Raw genomic sequence first — 15,606 nt, 5'->3', positions numbered from 1 at the left:
TATGCATATAGGAGCTGGAGGAGAGAGGGGAAACTAAAAAGTAAATATCGACTCTAACTTGACCATGGCGAACACTAGCTAGACAGAGAGAAGCAAGTCCAGAAAGCGCCGTCGTCTTTCGCTGTGTGGGAACATTTTTGATTCAGGGTTCAATAAGATGGCGAGGGGAAGAAGACTGTAAACAAACAAAGTACAGTGTGCACGCATTGCTTTGCCACTACTCGAGAGGAAACACTCCTAACATGATGTCTCATTCACGTCGGCAGCACCTGGCCACATCCCAGGTGGAGCAAGGGGAGACCACTCGTTAGCGGAAACAAAAAAAATGTTCAGCTGTTGCACAATTTATGACAAATAAATAAAAAAATACATTACATTTTTTTTTTACAAAAACAGAAGGGCACTCGGAGACCCCAGACCTCCACCAAGGCAAAATGCTGCATGTCACAACGTTAGCAGAAGTAAAACTAAATGAATGGATCCAATCCCAAATTGAATGGGTCATCACTTTGCCTATGCAACACCTTTCCACCAACTTTCATGGAAATCGAGCCAGTGGTTTTTACGTAATCCTGCTTAGACAGACAGACAGACAGACACACAAACTGAACTAAAACATAACCTCCTCGGCGGAGGTAATAACAATAGCAGTGGGAGTATTTATAGTCAAAGGTTTGCAGGCCTATTTTGGTGGTTACTGACTCAGGATTATGTCACCTGATGGAAAAAAATTGAACTGCATTACATTACATTACATTCCCACTCACACTTCAGCAGTAAAGCTCTTTGAAACATCACAGAGAGAAATTGCAAACAAATTGAAAGACACGCCCTATCTAGCGCTCTCCACGGAGAGTCGGACATCCAGAGAAACTGAAACAGACATATGTGCTCATTCCTCTCTGCCCCTCTCACACACACACACACACACACACACACACACACACACACACACACACACACACACACACACACACACACACACACACACACACACACACACACACACACACACACTCCTTCTCGTCCGGCCCATCCTGTTCCCTTCCCCTCTCTGCCATGATCAAAATCCTCCTACCTATACGGTTATGGCTCATCAGCTGTGGCACTAGAGCACACATGACCTAGGGGCACTACTGCCGGTCCCCAACAAAAGAGAATACAGACAGGGTCTGAAGACTTCTATGCCACTTGGTCAAGCATAGTGGAGATCGTTGTGGTTTGGTGAAAAAATGTGATGACAAATCACGAGGATTGGACAATAGGAGAAACAGCCCTGTGCCATCAAGACGAGTGCAAACGACCGTCAAGTGCAACATGCTCAAGTTGTCAAACACAGATCAGCACAGCTGAATGCTCACCTGCCAGAGAATAATGCCAGGGTGTGTAGACAGACATGGAAAAGCCTGTGGAAAAGTCAACACAGAGAGCAGAATCGAACTCCATTTTGTCCTCTCTCTTCCATTGTATGATGTTGAGTATGCTATGACTATGTGACTTAGAGTTCCGCTGTGCCTGTCTGATTGAGTGTCCGTGGCTAAACGTCACCCCTCTCTCTTCCTTACCGTCTTCCTCCCTCTCTCTTCCTTAGCGTGTTGTTCCCTCTCTCTTCCTTAGCGTGTTGTTCCCTCGCTCTCCCTTCTGAATTTTATAAAGATGAAAGCAGAAAGCCATCAGGCACTCATCCAGCAGCCACTTCCCCCTCGTCTTCATGAATGGAAACCCTAAACCGCTGCTGAAACCGCGCTCCTAGCTGATCTCCAGTCAGTGGGCCTGACCTGCGGCTGCTGCTCCCCCAGTCAGGAGCTGCGGCGCACAGCCATTCCTGGATCAGCGGCCAAAGCTAACCAGCAGACTACCAGTGCCGAATATATGAGAACGCTAATCACACTAAGTGCTGTGGTCAGGGATGGTGTGTGTGTGTGTGTGTGTGTGTGAGTGAGTGAGTGAGTGAGTGAGAGAGAGAGAGAGAGAATGGGGGAGGGGGCTGTAGTGGCTGTGGCTAAGAGGAAATCACAGTGGTGTGGGCTGGGAGAGGAAGGCTCTGTATGTGTGTGTGTGTGTGTGTGTGTGTGTGTGTGTGTGTTTCCTGGTCTAAAAGAGGTAGCGGGCTGTGAAAATGAACAAAGGGCTTAGCAGAAAAAAAGAGAAATGAAAGGCTAACTGTCTGCCTTGCTCCAATGGGATGCACCTCTTCCTTATAGGATTACACTTAGACTGTAATCCTATAAAAACACACATGCCGTAAGCCAACCATATCCATAAACAAACAAACATACCTACACACACACACACAGTCCTTAATTTCCCAAGTGGCTGTTGGGGTTTCAAAAAGCATTGTTTGCCAACGGGCACCCAAACTTGCTAGCAAACCAAGACTAGTTCAGGATGACCTCCAACATGATGTCAGCTATGTGTGACCTCGCTGGAATGTGCCGGAATGAGAGCTGCTGCAGAGAAGCCAGCGTCATCAAGAGCAAGCCATAAACAGCCATAAAACACACTCCCAGCTGGACCATGGCCCAGTACAGTATTGGTGTGTGTGTGTGTGTGTGTGTGTGTGTGTACTCAGATAAGACACCAGAGAAAGGTTTTGACTAGATAAACATTATCATCATACATACTACAGGGAGTGAGGTGAAGCGGAAAGCGAGAGAGGAAACAGTACAACAGAAGACAGACAGACAGAGAGAGAGAGAGAGACAGAGAGAGAGGTAGCGAGAAAGGAATAACGCCCCTTAGCTGTAATCTTGCTCTCTTAAGAAATCAGCCGTATCTCTCTATACACGGGATCACGGCACAAAACTACACATGCCACGTCGCCAAAACGCTCAAAGAATATGATGAGTCACCCGCACACATATACCCCCACATCCTACTAAACACACTTGACGAGAGAGAGAGAGAGAGAGAGAGAGAGAGAAGAGAAGAGAAAGAAAAAAAGAAAGAGAGCGAGAGACAGAGAGAGAAAGAAAGAAAAAAGAAAGAGAGCGAGCGAGAGAGAGGTTAGTGGAGGGTAGCGAGATATAAACAGAGGGGGAGCGGGCTGAGAAGGGGAGGGAATAGAGGAATAAACAAAGAAGTGTGGATCACAGAGTACAGCAGAGAGAGGGCACAGTGGGCCAAAGTGGTCTGGCTCTGGAACACTAGAGGACCAAGGCTGTGGTCAAACAGTAAAGAAAGAAAATTACGTCCCATGTCCTTTCCTAACCACTCATGACATTTTCCATCCAGGGTCAAGGAAAGATTTCAAGGGGAATTAATAAGAACTTAGGAAAAGACAACCACAGTGCTAGGAGAATTCTACTGCACTCCCACTAGACGACATCATTCTGTGACGACGAATGTTATTGACTTGGGTCATGTTGATTGTTTGTTGTTACTGCCGCAAGGAATTATGGGATGGCTTTATCTCCTTGTCTTTCGTAAAGGATGGTCCAGTGTACCCTAGATAAAGTAGATAAGAAAGGAAGTATTGAAGCACTTTTACGTTAGCATTTAGAGAATTCGACCAGCTCTTATCATGGCTGCCACATAAACACATCCAGGTACTTTCATTCAGTTAGGAACCTTCCCGCTTGAGCAAAGAAGACTATCCCACCACATCCCAACTCAGCCACAGCCACAGAGAAAACAATGGAGGCATTCGGAAATGACAGAATCTCTTTTCCAAAGCCGAATGTTCCACACAAGCACCACAGTCTTTCACCTCTCCTCCCATCCCCCCCTCTCAGCTGGCCTCCCCCTCTGCCTCAGTCTTTCTCTCTCCCTCTTTCTTTCTTTCTTTCTCTCTCTATCTCTCTCTTTCTCGCACTCACACAGCGCTTCCCGGAGCGGATGACGGCTCCTGGAAAAACAAGTTCCTTTGTCTGAGCTCTGCTGTGACATCATGACTGCTTACTGTAGTGTGTGTGTGTGTGTGTGTGTGTGTGTGTGTGCGCAATTGAGCCAGTGATGGTCAAGTCAGGAGGGCACACTAGCAGGAGCCTGCTGACCCTCCACGGTCTCTAGAGTGTTAACTAGTGTGAGGAACTCCCTCTCAATAAGAGACTCAGATACAAACCTGTACAGACAAACGTGCCCACGTCTATTCAGAGAACAGGAAGGGAGGAAGAGTGGAACAGAGATAGAGGAGGGCAAGAGTAGGCACTAGGCCAAACAGACAGACAGAGACGGATGGGATTTGGTAAATAGGCTCTGTGAGTGTGAGTGTGTGTGTGTGTGTGTGTGTGTGTGTGTGTGTGGTTCTACTGAGGACGTGTGAGCAGTGCTTTAAGGTTTGCACGATAGGGTGGGGGAGGAGGGGCGGTGCAGTCCGTAGCTCTGTTACGGTCAGGCTTTCACAGTGATGTGCCAGTCCTCCACTCACATTCTCACACGCACACAGAGAAAGAGAGGGAGAGAGGGGGAGAGAGAGAGAGATAGAGAGAGAGAGAGAAAGAGGGAGAGAGGGGAAGAGAGAGAGGGGGAGAGAGAGGAAGAGAGAGGAAGAGAGGGAGAGGAAGAGAGAAAGGGAGAGAGAGAGGGGAAGAGAGAGAGGGAGAGAGAGAGACAGACAGACAGACAGAGAGAGAGACAGACAGAGAGAGGGGAGGAGAGAGAGAGAGAGACAGAGTGAGGGAGTGAGAGCCACACAGTGAAATCTGTGCCGGCTGCTACTCCCAGTGAGGCCCTGGCTCAGGCCAAACACACCCGTTTCATAAGCTGCCACTCTGTTTCATAATCACACACCACCGACGGGACAGGGGGAGGGAGGGGAGAAAAGGATAAGGGGGGGGGGGGGGGGGGGGAGAAAGAGCTCGAGAGACAGAGAAAGAGATAACGCTCTAGTTAGTGAATGACAACAAGGGTTCTGTGTGTTCTGTGTACTATCTGCTGTCCTTTCTGACCTCCTTGCTCAAATAGAACGATTGATATGATTGAGAGACTGCCTAGGGGGGACGGTTGTGAAAGTGTGAGGAGAGACAAGAAAAGGTGACGAGGTAAGCTAGGGCAAGAGGGACAGAGACCGTTAACCATTCCCAGCCTGGGGCCCCAGCTGAAGCCGTTTTATGTGATTCCGTGACTAACTTTGACTTTAAAAAGCTGAAGTTAGTTTGGGCCACTAACCCCCCGAGAGATGGAGGGAGGGAGGGACAGACAGAGACAGAGAGACAGACACAGAGACAGAGAGAGAGAGATAGATAGAGAGATCAATCTGATTTATACAACAATTAGACCTGTTAGTGGAGTCAGAAAAATGGCAAACCTAAATCAAAAAGGGGCTTAAATGACAAGGGATGAAAGCTCATCTTATTCAGTTGTGTGAGTCAGTTAAATTCAACAATTTTTAAAACCGCACTGCACACCTACGCAAACAGGGAAAATGACTGCACAATTGCGTAAAGGTCACACCACCACAAACACATACAAAACCACTTAGAAATGGCAAAGAATATGGGGGGGGGGGGGGGGGGGGCCTCAGCTTTTGAACTTGAGCTGCTGATGTCAAACGTATGGCCACCAAACTAATTCAACTGACTAACTCAACTGAGTTCGTCCACCCTGACCTTTGCTACCTAGACAAAGAAAGAAATAGGATAACAATAACGATCTGTCCTTTTTTGTCAAACATTGGCGTCAACGGAACGGGCAACAACACCAATGGTACCGTAACACAGAGATCATGTTTGTAGACTGGCAGAGAGAGAGAGAGAGAGAGAGAGAGAGAGAGAGACTGCCTAGATAGACAAACAGATATAGGCAGACTATAAAAGAGAGCAGAGCGAGCGCCTGGCTCTGTCCAGCACGAGGATCAAGCACTGGCACACATATGAGGCAACCAGCCAGAGCCCCAAGGGCTACGCTCTCTTCACACAGGACTGGAATGCTTCCAGCGCACGCAGACACTTCCACCCCAATCAACCATGACTATCATCTGTCTTCTGTAGACTTTCACACTCTAAGAGACGCACACACACTCAACAGTACTTATAGACCAATATAGACCATTCTTTTTATTTATAACTAGCCTATACTCACATGCGTTTTCCCCTATACACCTTCTTTACTAACCACACACACACACACACACACACACACACACACACACACACACACACACACACACACCATCTTCCTCTTATTCCCCTCCCCCTCTCTTTCTGGATGTTATCCAGTTTCCTGGAAATGTCGGCACAGCAGCTGTGTTGGGTGGGAGCTGGAGGGAGGGAGCGAGAAATGGAGGGAGTGAGAGGAAGAGAGACAGGGAGGGAGGGAGACAGGGAGAGTTATAAATCTCACTGCAGAATGGGACTTCTGTCTGAGTGGGCCACAAGAGAAAAAGCAGCATTTAGGATGTCCGAGCCACATCTATAAAAACACACACGCTGCGCTCTACACACACACACAAGCACAAATGTACGCACACACACACACATACACACAAATGTACACGCAAATGTACACATGTACACACAAATGTACACGCACACACAGAGTCAAGCAAAGCCATTCCGTACAAGGACTGAATCACAAGAACACGCACACAAGCACATTATGATTCTGCATATCTGGCTGGCAGACAGGCATCTACTTCATCTGGATCTTTTTTAGAATCCCAACAGGCTAAAAACAAACATACAACACACGGTTCCCATATTGCGGATGAAAGGGGTAGAGGGTTCTCTGGGCCTGGCGTTTGACGACTTCTCTGGAGGCATTCGCTTACTGTAACTGGGAGTCACTGAGGGTCACATGCTCTGTTCAGCTGCCTGTGTCGTCTGATCACAGTCTTGATAAGGGGGGAAGCTGAGGTGGGAGACTGCCTGCTCTGATGCTGGGACATAAAGCTGGATTCAGTCACACGGGCACACACACAAAAATGTACGCACACACAAATGTACACACGTGCACGCACAAACACACACAAATGTACAGACACACATCTTCGCACACACACACACACCCCTAAATGTTCTTTGAAAGCTGGCATACTGGGGAGGAGAGCCTGCTGTTTGGTGTTTGAGCATTAGTGCAGCTGTCTGCTCTCATTTCATTTCTGCGAGGTAGATATGAGCGCGCTCTCCCTGCGGAGGCCAAAGAGAGGGAAGAGAGGGAAAGAAAGAGGAGAGAGGGGGAAGAGAAGAGGGAGGGAGAAGTCTTGAAACTAGGGCTGTCATTAGGAAGCAGACATGAATTCAGAGTATATACAGATACGGCTGCAACGCCATGGGCATCATATCAAACTCACTCACTGGCAACGATACAGGTGAGGCTCAGCATTCTACTCCAGGAGCGCTCCAGACAGTCATCATGTGGCCACTTTAATGTAATGACAGTAGGTTATCTTCAAGATGCCTAGACCTCTTTTCCCCCTCAGTGGGGTTACAAAAGGGCAGAGACCACACACAAGACAAACACAGAGAGGGCTGGGCCTAAAGTTCATCTCCTCTCTGATGCAACTAAGTTACATGTTGGCTAAGCAGCTGAGAGCAGCCACCATCTTGGCCCAACTTCAAGGCCAGAAACAAGACGGGTGATCGGTAGTCAGGTTTGCACTATTGGGCAAGTGCAGGCTGGAGCGATCTTCCAGGCCAACCAGGGCTAATGGCCAGGGTGAAGCCACGAAAGCTAAAACCATTTGCCCTTGCTGTTGCTGTTTTTCACATGGTGGCGTACAGTTCACACTTATATAAAGTGTATCCTTCATAATGTACACACTTGTCAGGCTCCTCTTTTGCTTAAAACTGGCATTTACTGCAAAATTGAAAAACATAATGTTTAGGTTATAAAAGGGTTATGTTGTTGTGTTGGCGCTGAACCTCTCTTACCCGACTCCAATAACCCCTTAACCTCGACACCGCCTCAACTACCAGTTGCTCCGTACCCTGAGGAAGCTCCAAGGGTGTATGCTCAGGCACCGAAAGTGACTAAATGGGACTAACTCGGCCAATAGTGGAACACAGCTATTGAGAAGAATTCATCAATGGGCAAGAGGAACGCCCGTTTGTGAGTGTGAGAGAGATAGATACCCGTGGATAAACCCCTCCACCAGTCATTTGAAAGTCCCCTTTCATGACTTACCAAGTGGCTGACCGAGGCGAAAATAGCTTCCCACATCACACAGGCCTCGCAGCTCCTCCAGTGACTTGCTGTTCCAAATGGCATTTCACAGCCTGCCCACATCTCTTTCAAGACTTTCAAGCATCTCTTCCCAACTACACTTGTCAGAGTGTGGCGGTCTAAAGTTTGTATCCCTATCAAACCAACCCATAAACCCTGACTGGGGCTTCATGGTGGCAAAATGTAAGGATGACAGCAATTTGAAAGAAAAAGAAAATGCAGAAACATTCTAGTGGATGTCCTTCACACCATCCTTAACCCCAATGAAAAAAATGTTTAATCCTATGCAAATGAAGAGCATATAAATGGGCTTATTCACATCATTGGTGTAGTTCTGTTAAACGATACATAGGATTTCTCGACTGGTAGGGCCATTGTCTTCATAATAATTTTGTGTAGTTGTAGCCCAGGCTATAACTTGCAGCATTGGTTTATGCAATAAATATGGATTCACCACAACCTAGCTAGTAAAAGGAAACGATACATTTGTGTTTTCCTTTTAGTCTTAAAATGCTTGAAGTGTCATTTAAAAGCTACACTTTCAGACAAGTTTCTCTCTTTAGTTTTACATCTTTGGCCTAGTTCTTTAGTTTAATGTGACCAAGCAGGACGTTGTCATTCCTTTGCAAAGCGGAGTGCACATTATAAAGACTACATAACATTTGCGTTTGTAACATTTCACTGAAACATGCCTTAGTTAGTTTCACATTTGTCCACACACACACACACATATATATACTAATGCACTTGTTTCCAACAGTGACCCTCACTCTCCTCAGCACAGGGAATGAATAGCCTGGCTGCCACAATAAATCCTGCTGTTTTAATTCAGCTGGACTAGCCCTCTGTCCGGCCCAGTGAGGGATAGCCCTGGAGGGCCCCAGGGCTCAGGCACTCTCCCACAACCTTCCCCATTCCTGGAAAAACAGATAGCTGACCGCGTCACCACCATGACCCCCATAATGCTCCAAAATGGAGATAAACCCCCCCCACACACACACACACACACACACACACACACACACACACACACACACACACACCACACACACCACACACACCACACACACCACACACACCACACACACACACACACACACACACACACACACACACACACACACACACACGGGGATGAAGTGAATCTCATCTCTGCCTGATGTCTCTGACGAAACACAGCTTAATTTAAACTCACATAATCTACCCTGCAGCATCAACATCTACAAATACATATCTAAGATACACTATTAAGGAAAACTCCAACTTTCCGACAAGAAACCACATGGTTCAGTTGTGCAATTTATACAAAGTTATATGCTGTCACTTAAAGTAGCCTAGCTTTTAACGTGATGACACACAATGGCAGATAAGGAAACAACAGTGTCATTCAGTCTGCTTGGTATCTTAATCATAGGTCTAGAAGCCATCTACACCTCTGGTCTAGAACACATGCTAGCTGAGGCCGAGACCCCAGACCACATAAGAACTGAAGCCAGGCAAAAAATGCCCAAAAATGAAGTAATAACATCCTTGAAGAAATCTCTATATTAACGGATGGAAAAGACCCAAATGCCATTAAAGGGAACTGTTAAACATAAGCCTGAAAAAGTTCCTTTAATAGTTACACAGGCACTGGGAGAGTTTCCCCCCCTCAAGCTGAAGCCTCCCTCTCCGTTTCTCTCATCAACATGGGTGAGATGGAGTGACTGTACAAAACACTGGCGGAACTATTCAACGTTAACATTCACAAGAAAAGAAAAGAAAATCTGCCTTCTCACACAGGAAAGTATTTCCTCACTAATGAACTCCACATGGTCTGGGAGAGAGGGGCTTCTGGAGAAGGATGAGCTTGTGGCACAATGGTGGCCAAGAAGGAAGGGGACGGCTTCTGGTAAATGGCAATCCTGCTTCTCGTTTTTTTTTTACCATAAATGTCCATTGCCAGCAAACTTGACAGTTCGATGACAAATGGTCGGATAACCTAGAACCAGACGAAGCCTTCCATAGAACCTACTGACTCAGAATAGGAACACTTGGCACTGTGAATTAAGACACAATGGGAAAGGGACGCACATGACCTCCCATCTTAGTCAAGTCATAGTGCTCAGTGTTGTGTCAGAACAACCTGTTGTGCAAGGGCAAATGCAGAAGTCATTTCTGCTGACGTAGCCATGATATCAAGCTATATTTCACACAGAATACACAAGCACTGCCCTTTTCCATGACCATAGTCATACAGACAAAAATGTCTATCTATGCCTGACTTTTCCCAAGGCCATATTTCCTCATTTCAATGAGAAACCTGGGATTTGATGGAGGACGCATTAACAGTCTACGTATATGGGAATATAGTAGAGTACTTGCTGTACTTACAGTGGTGCTGTGAATGCAAAGTCGTTTGTTCACCCACTGCTCTGGCACCTTGACACTTCCACAAGTGTGCGCTAACTGAGAAGCGTGACATGGAGGACGTAAAAACAGCATGGCTTTCCTTTTCTGGACCAAACCTGGAGACCACCACCAAGCTGCTCCACACGTCACAACACCTTCCCTCTGACCCAGAGACAGACAAATGATCCATACTCTGTTACGAGATAGGGCGTTTGTTGGACTGACACATCTTCTTTGTACTGTGTCTTGGAGACTGCAGAGTTCAAAGCAACTCCTAGTTATACAACCAACTAGGAATGAATCAAAACTTCATTGAACAGTATTGCTTTCTTTCACGTAAAACGATAAGGTCAATGAGTGCAGCCAGGAGGAAAGAGGTGATGTAAGAGTGCGGAGGAGAGGGAGAGAGGATAGAGAGAAGCACCACTTCGTCATGCACAGCAGAGCTTGGGTGGAACACACCAGTTGAGCGGAGTCCAAAACAAATGTGTTGTTTTCTGGCGGCGTCCTGGCACCGTGTACAGAGAGGGAGAGAATGGGGTTACCTAAGGCCATTTCTGTTTTGGGTTTCAAGTGGAGGGGAGCACGCGGGGGTTGGGGGGGTATTATTGGCTCACATTATCAGACCAAGCTTTGTTCGTTGCTGTGAGACGCAATGGGAAAGAATGCATTATCTGCTTTAAGAAAACTTCAGGGTTGGCTGGCTGGCGGTAATGTAATTCAGAGGACGGAATCTCTTAATCTCTTTTTAGAATCTCCCCACTGAATTAAGTAAGAATCTGCTGACAGCAACATTTAAGGGTTTGTCGTTGTTGGCTTGGGTGTTATTTTCAGGGAGAGGAAACCGTTATATTTATTTGTCATATCTCATATCAGCAAACCTTGCCCTGACGCCCTACCAACCCGTTAAAGGAATTCCAAGAAAACTACTCAGCAAGACTTCGTCGAATGCATCCATAGCTTTTCGAATATTAGACTGATAAAGGTTACGAGGTTATTTTTATGACTTTGTTGACGTCTACGAAAGTGGGAAAATCCGTGGTTAAAGGGCTTGCCGGTGTTTATGCAAGACAGAAAATGTAAATAAAGCCCGTGTAGCTGAAGAGCAGTGAGCAACGCCTGTCAATCCTGTGAGAGACCTGCCAGAACTTGGCATTAATATGTCCATGTTACGCCGTGTTAACCAATCTCCCTTGCTGATCCCAAACACATCCGTTATGTAACTAAACGAGCAAAAACCACATAGACTTTACGTCTATATAGACATTTTATCGCAAAACGTGTCCAAGCAAGAGCAAGTACTATAAGGTCGTGTATTGTATAATTAATAGATACAGTAACTACCGAGCAAACTAACGTTAGTAATAGCTCTGGCACATCAGATAAAACAGTAGCGGCACATCAGGGTACTTTTGGTATCTCAATTCATGGATACAAGTAAGCAGTCTTGCCCAGCTGAAAAGATAAAAACAGCACAGCATGCGGCAGTGATTTCTTATCTCGTCCCAACATTGGCAGGCTAACACTGTAACCGAGATTAACAAAAACTGAATGATTCACCGTGTAAATACAACATAACATTTGACCAAATTCCTTGAAAACCCATAAGGTTACCATTTAAGGTTAACGGGCAACGTTTGACCCAAAGTTCTGCCTATTTCGCCACCCCCATCGACACTGACAAATAAATAGCTTTAGCCACCAATGGCTAACTTTCCTTGTTATTGTCATCTAAATCGTTGTTAATATTATGGCCTACTAACTATCCTACTAAGTATCTACATTCACTGATTACGTTAAATCTTAGTCATCTAACTGTTAGCTAGTTCAGTCAACTTAGTTAACTAAGGTAACATTAATCAGAATCACAACTGACTAGCTAATGTTATCTTACTAGCTAATACGACAGGTAGCTTGCCATGTTTGGCTGCTAGCCAAGTGAACGAGCTAACGTTAATATTGCCTTGGAACAATAACTTGGCGCTGGCTGGCTGCTAGACCATTGAAGATAGCCGGCTGACTAGCCAAAGAGTATTACTCGCTGTGCACAAATTACTTGCTAACCAATTAGACATCTGCAATAGAGGCTGATTACTACCTCGCAAATCATACAACAAAATTATTGCCAAGCATCTCTAGTGTTCGTTTAGCTTTCATGATGTTAGCCGCTCTCTATAAGACAGCTTTATATTAAGAAATGGAGACAGCACTCAACTACAATATCAGCGATTGGGTAACCAGACAATTTAGCTTAATGCATAGCAAACGTCAACAGCCACACTTTAACATTAAGGCATACTACAGTGGCGAAATAGCTAGCTAGTTATCGAGGGTTAAATGCAGGGTCTGGGTTTCCGCCTTGTTTTTCAATGTTAGCTATGGCTAGATTTCAAAGGCAAGTGGTTTGTGGACGCAATTACAGAGCTGCTCACAGCCTGTATCTCAACAGTCACTAGCTACCTAGCACACGTTAGCGTGACAACACAGCACATACGGAGAGGCAGAAACAGACATATGCCTATGGGGAGAAAGACAACTAGCTAGCAAGCTATCCGCTAGCTGGGTTAGTTAGCTAGCTGGCTAGCAAGACAGCTAGCAGACAGTGACTAAAATGTTGTCTTACCTCTGTTTTGAAATAAGGTCTGCTACAGCCAGCAGAATTCTTCTTGTTCGCTAGTTGTCGTCGGTTAGGAAATTGAATAATAATCCACACAAAAATAAAGACGATGTTTTCGCTCTCATCTGCTCGGCGCAAATCTTGCTAGGTACTTGCGAATGTCGCTCCTGCTCCGAGTGAAATGCTGAACCGCCTCTCCCTGACAGACCTCTCGATAGGTCGTACGTTCTCGCGCTCTCTTGCTCTTTTCCTTTTTTTACGGTGTTCGCCCACTCATTTCATCCCAATGCCCCTTGCCAAGTACATGCCTCCATTCTTCTTTTTGAATCTCGCCTTGCGGCAAGTCCTTAAAAATCCAGATTCGCAGAAAGAAATCACAGTCGCTCAAACGACAACTGGACTGGATTCCCGTATTCAGTAGTGGTTTGCGAGAGACCGCTCAACGTCAAGTGCATTTTATTTAATTCCTTAAAGGGCCAGCACACTGCACATAGCACCGAAGAAAAAATAAATCTGATCTGAATGAAGCATCGGATTTCGTCCCCCTCAGACAGCCTGTGGGCATTTTATTAAAGTTTTGTTTTTTTAACGCATTGTCTAAAGCACCAACTCCAAGTTTCTAACCTGGAGTTTTTTGCAAACAAAATATTGTTATGTTATCTTGTCAATATGGCATTGTTTGTCTTTTAATCTTGGTTGGTTGGTTACAGTGGTTGTAGGGGTCACATTTATTACTAACATTTTTGTCCTCACTTTTACCGCAGAATTCCGTTTACAGTAGCACACACTGGAACATGCTTTAGTGCTGAAAGCCGAAGCAATGCCCTTATTTCCATGTTTTTTCAGTATGGAGGAGAAGTAAAATAATACATTAATAACAGGAAATGGCGCAGCTATCTGATGATCCCCTAACTCTCATGGCTTTACTGCTCTGTTTGCACAAGGGGACCAGGCATGTATGCTTTTGGAATTGCATTTCATAGAGTAATGTTTGTTCATGGACTCTCTCACACACACACACACACACACACACACACACACACACACACACACACACACACACACACACACACACACACAAATGTACACACAATGCATGTGTTCACAAATGAAACCCATTGCACACATCAAATGCATATAATGGTAGTCACATGTATCCCACAGCCACAAAAACACAAACACGCCCCCACAATGACTTCAACAGACCTCTGTCCAAATCACCCCCGAACCACACACACACACTCCTGTTTCAGCAGTTTCTCCTCAAGATCCCCTGCATGTGGTTCTTTTGATGCCTGGGGAGAAACAAGCTGTGTATACAGTATCCAGCATTGAGTAATGGTGTCAGGGATGATCAGAGGATGGCATGCTGAGAGGCTTGGCATGTGACGTATGACTGCGTCAGTGCCCTCTCACTGATCTGAGACCCTCACGCAGTGCATCGGTCACCTCTGGACCCCCACCTCTCCACTCCCTTCGCCCCTCTGGTCATCAACAATGTGTCGGACAGTTCTTTCATTCACAGTGTTCGATGCGTGACGGTAGAATTGACCGTTAGATCCAGTGACCGAAAGCTGTCTTGATCAAGCAGGACCCTGAATTAATGTAGGGAACATCTGTGAGAGGCTGTTACTTGAATAAAGTGTATATGTAATGCCAAAGGCCTCTTTCAGGACCAAATCATTGAAAAATACTATGAACAAATGGAGAGAAGTATGATTCCATCCAGCCAATTCACCCCCATCTGCTGACAGAAAATCTGAGTGTTTCTGTAGAATGTCTTTCTTGGTGTTCTTTTGGCCCTGACGGTTTTATCTGTAGATCATAGTATATGTAATTTGCAAGTTGACAGTTATACTGGACGGGTATCACTGTAATCTCTATCTGGCCGGAAAAATCATATAAGGAGAGAAAGGCCTCTCTGTCTTTCTCTCTCTCTCCCTTAATTCTTTCTCTTCAGCTTCTCTGTCAAATATGCCTCTGGCTCATTTTGCCAATTTATTCAAGAGCCTTGTTTTCATTTAAACCACTTGCATGAGAGGAGAGGCAGAGGAAAATGAGACCTTGCATATCTGATGGTAGAAGTGAACAACACGTATGGAGAGAAGGAGGATCTACTCTCACATCATAAACTGTATGTGCAAAGATTTTTTCATAGGACAAACAATTAATATGTCCACTACTCCCACACTAATTAAAATAATCCAGGAAAGCCCAATATATGGGCTCTGTCAATGTCCACTGATGTTTGTCATGTTTGGTGACTCTCATGTTTGATGTTAATATCTCCCCACATGTTTTCCCTTTGAGGGCAGTGCAGAGGGCTGGATGATTGGTCTCTGATGATCTCATCCCCAATCTGCTCTGCAGATCGCCCATAAACCAAATAGCTGCTACCAGCCTCCCTCCTCTTGTCAAATCCCAGACCAGGTTGAATTTGACCTACATTCCCGTTCCCATGTGGTCACCATGATGTCAGATGGGCTTGTTTATCT

The 15,606-nt window shown here is 45.7% G+C and overlaps 1 protein-coding gene across 8 annotated transcripts in view; it reads right to left on the bottom strand.

Annotated features, from left to right (window-relative positions):
* ncor2 (nuclear receptor corepressor 2) overlaps positions 1-13,272 on the bottom strand; it is a 93,087-nt gene extending 79,815 nt beyond the window's left edge. For 7 of the 8 annotated variants that reach the window (XM_080852980.1, XM_080852985.1, XM_080852984.1 and 4 more), the window contains exon 1: positions 13,118-13,272. The gene's annotated coding sequence lies outside the window, so the exon portion shown is untranslated. The remainder of the gene's footprint in view (positions 1-13,117) is intronic. The other variant, XM_080852981.1, reaches the window with a different exon arrangement.
* Between the last annotated feature and the right edge of the window lie 2,334 nt (positions 13,273-15,606).

Source organism: Sprattus sprattus (genome assembly GCF_963457725.1).
Source record: "Sprattus sprattus genome assembly, chromosome: 15".
Lineage (NCBI taxonomy): Eukaryota > Metazoa > Chordata > Actinopteri > Clupeiformes > Clupeidae > Sprattus > Sprattus sprattus.
Note: the sequence above shows the minus strand (reverse complement) of the source record. Positions and strands in the feature narration are given on the sequence as shown.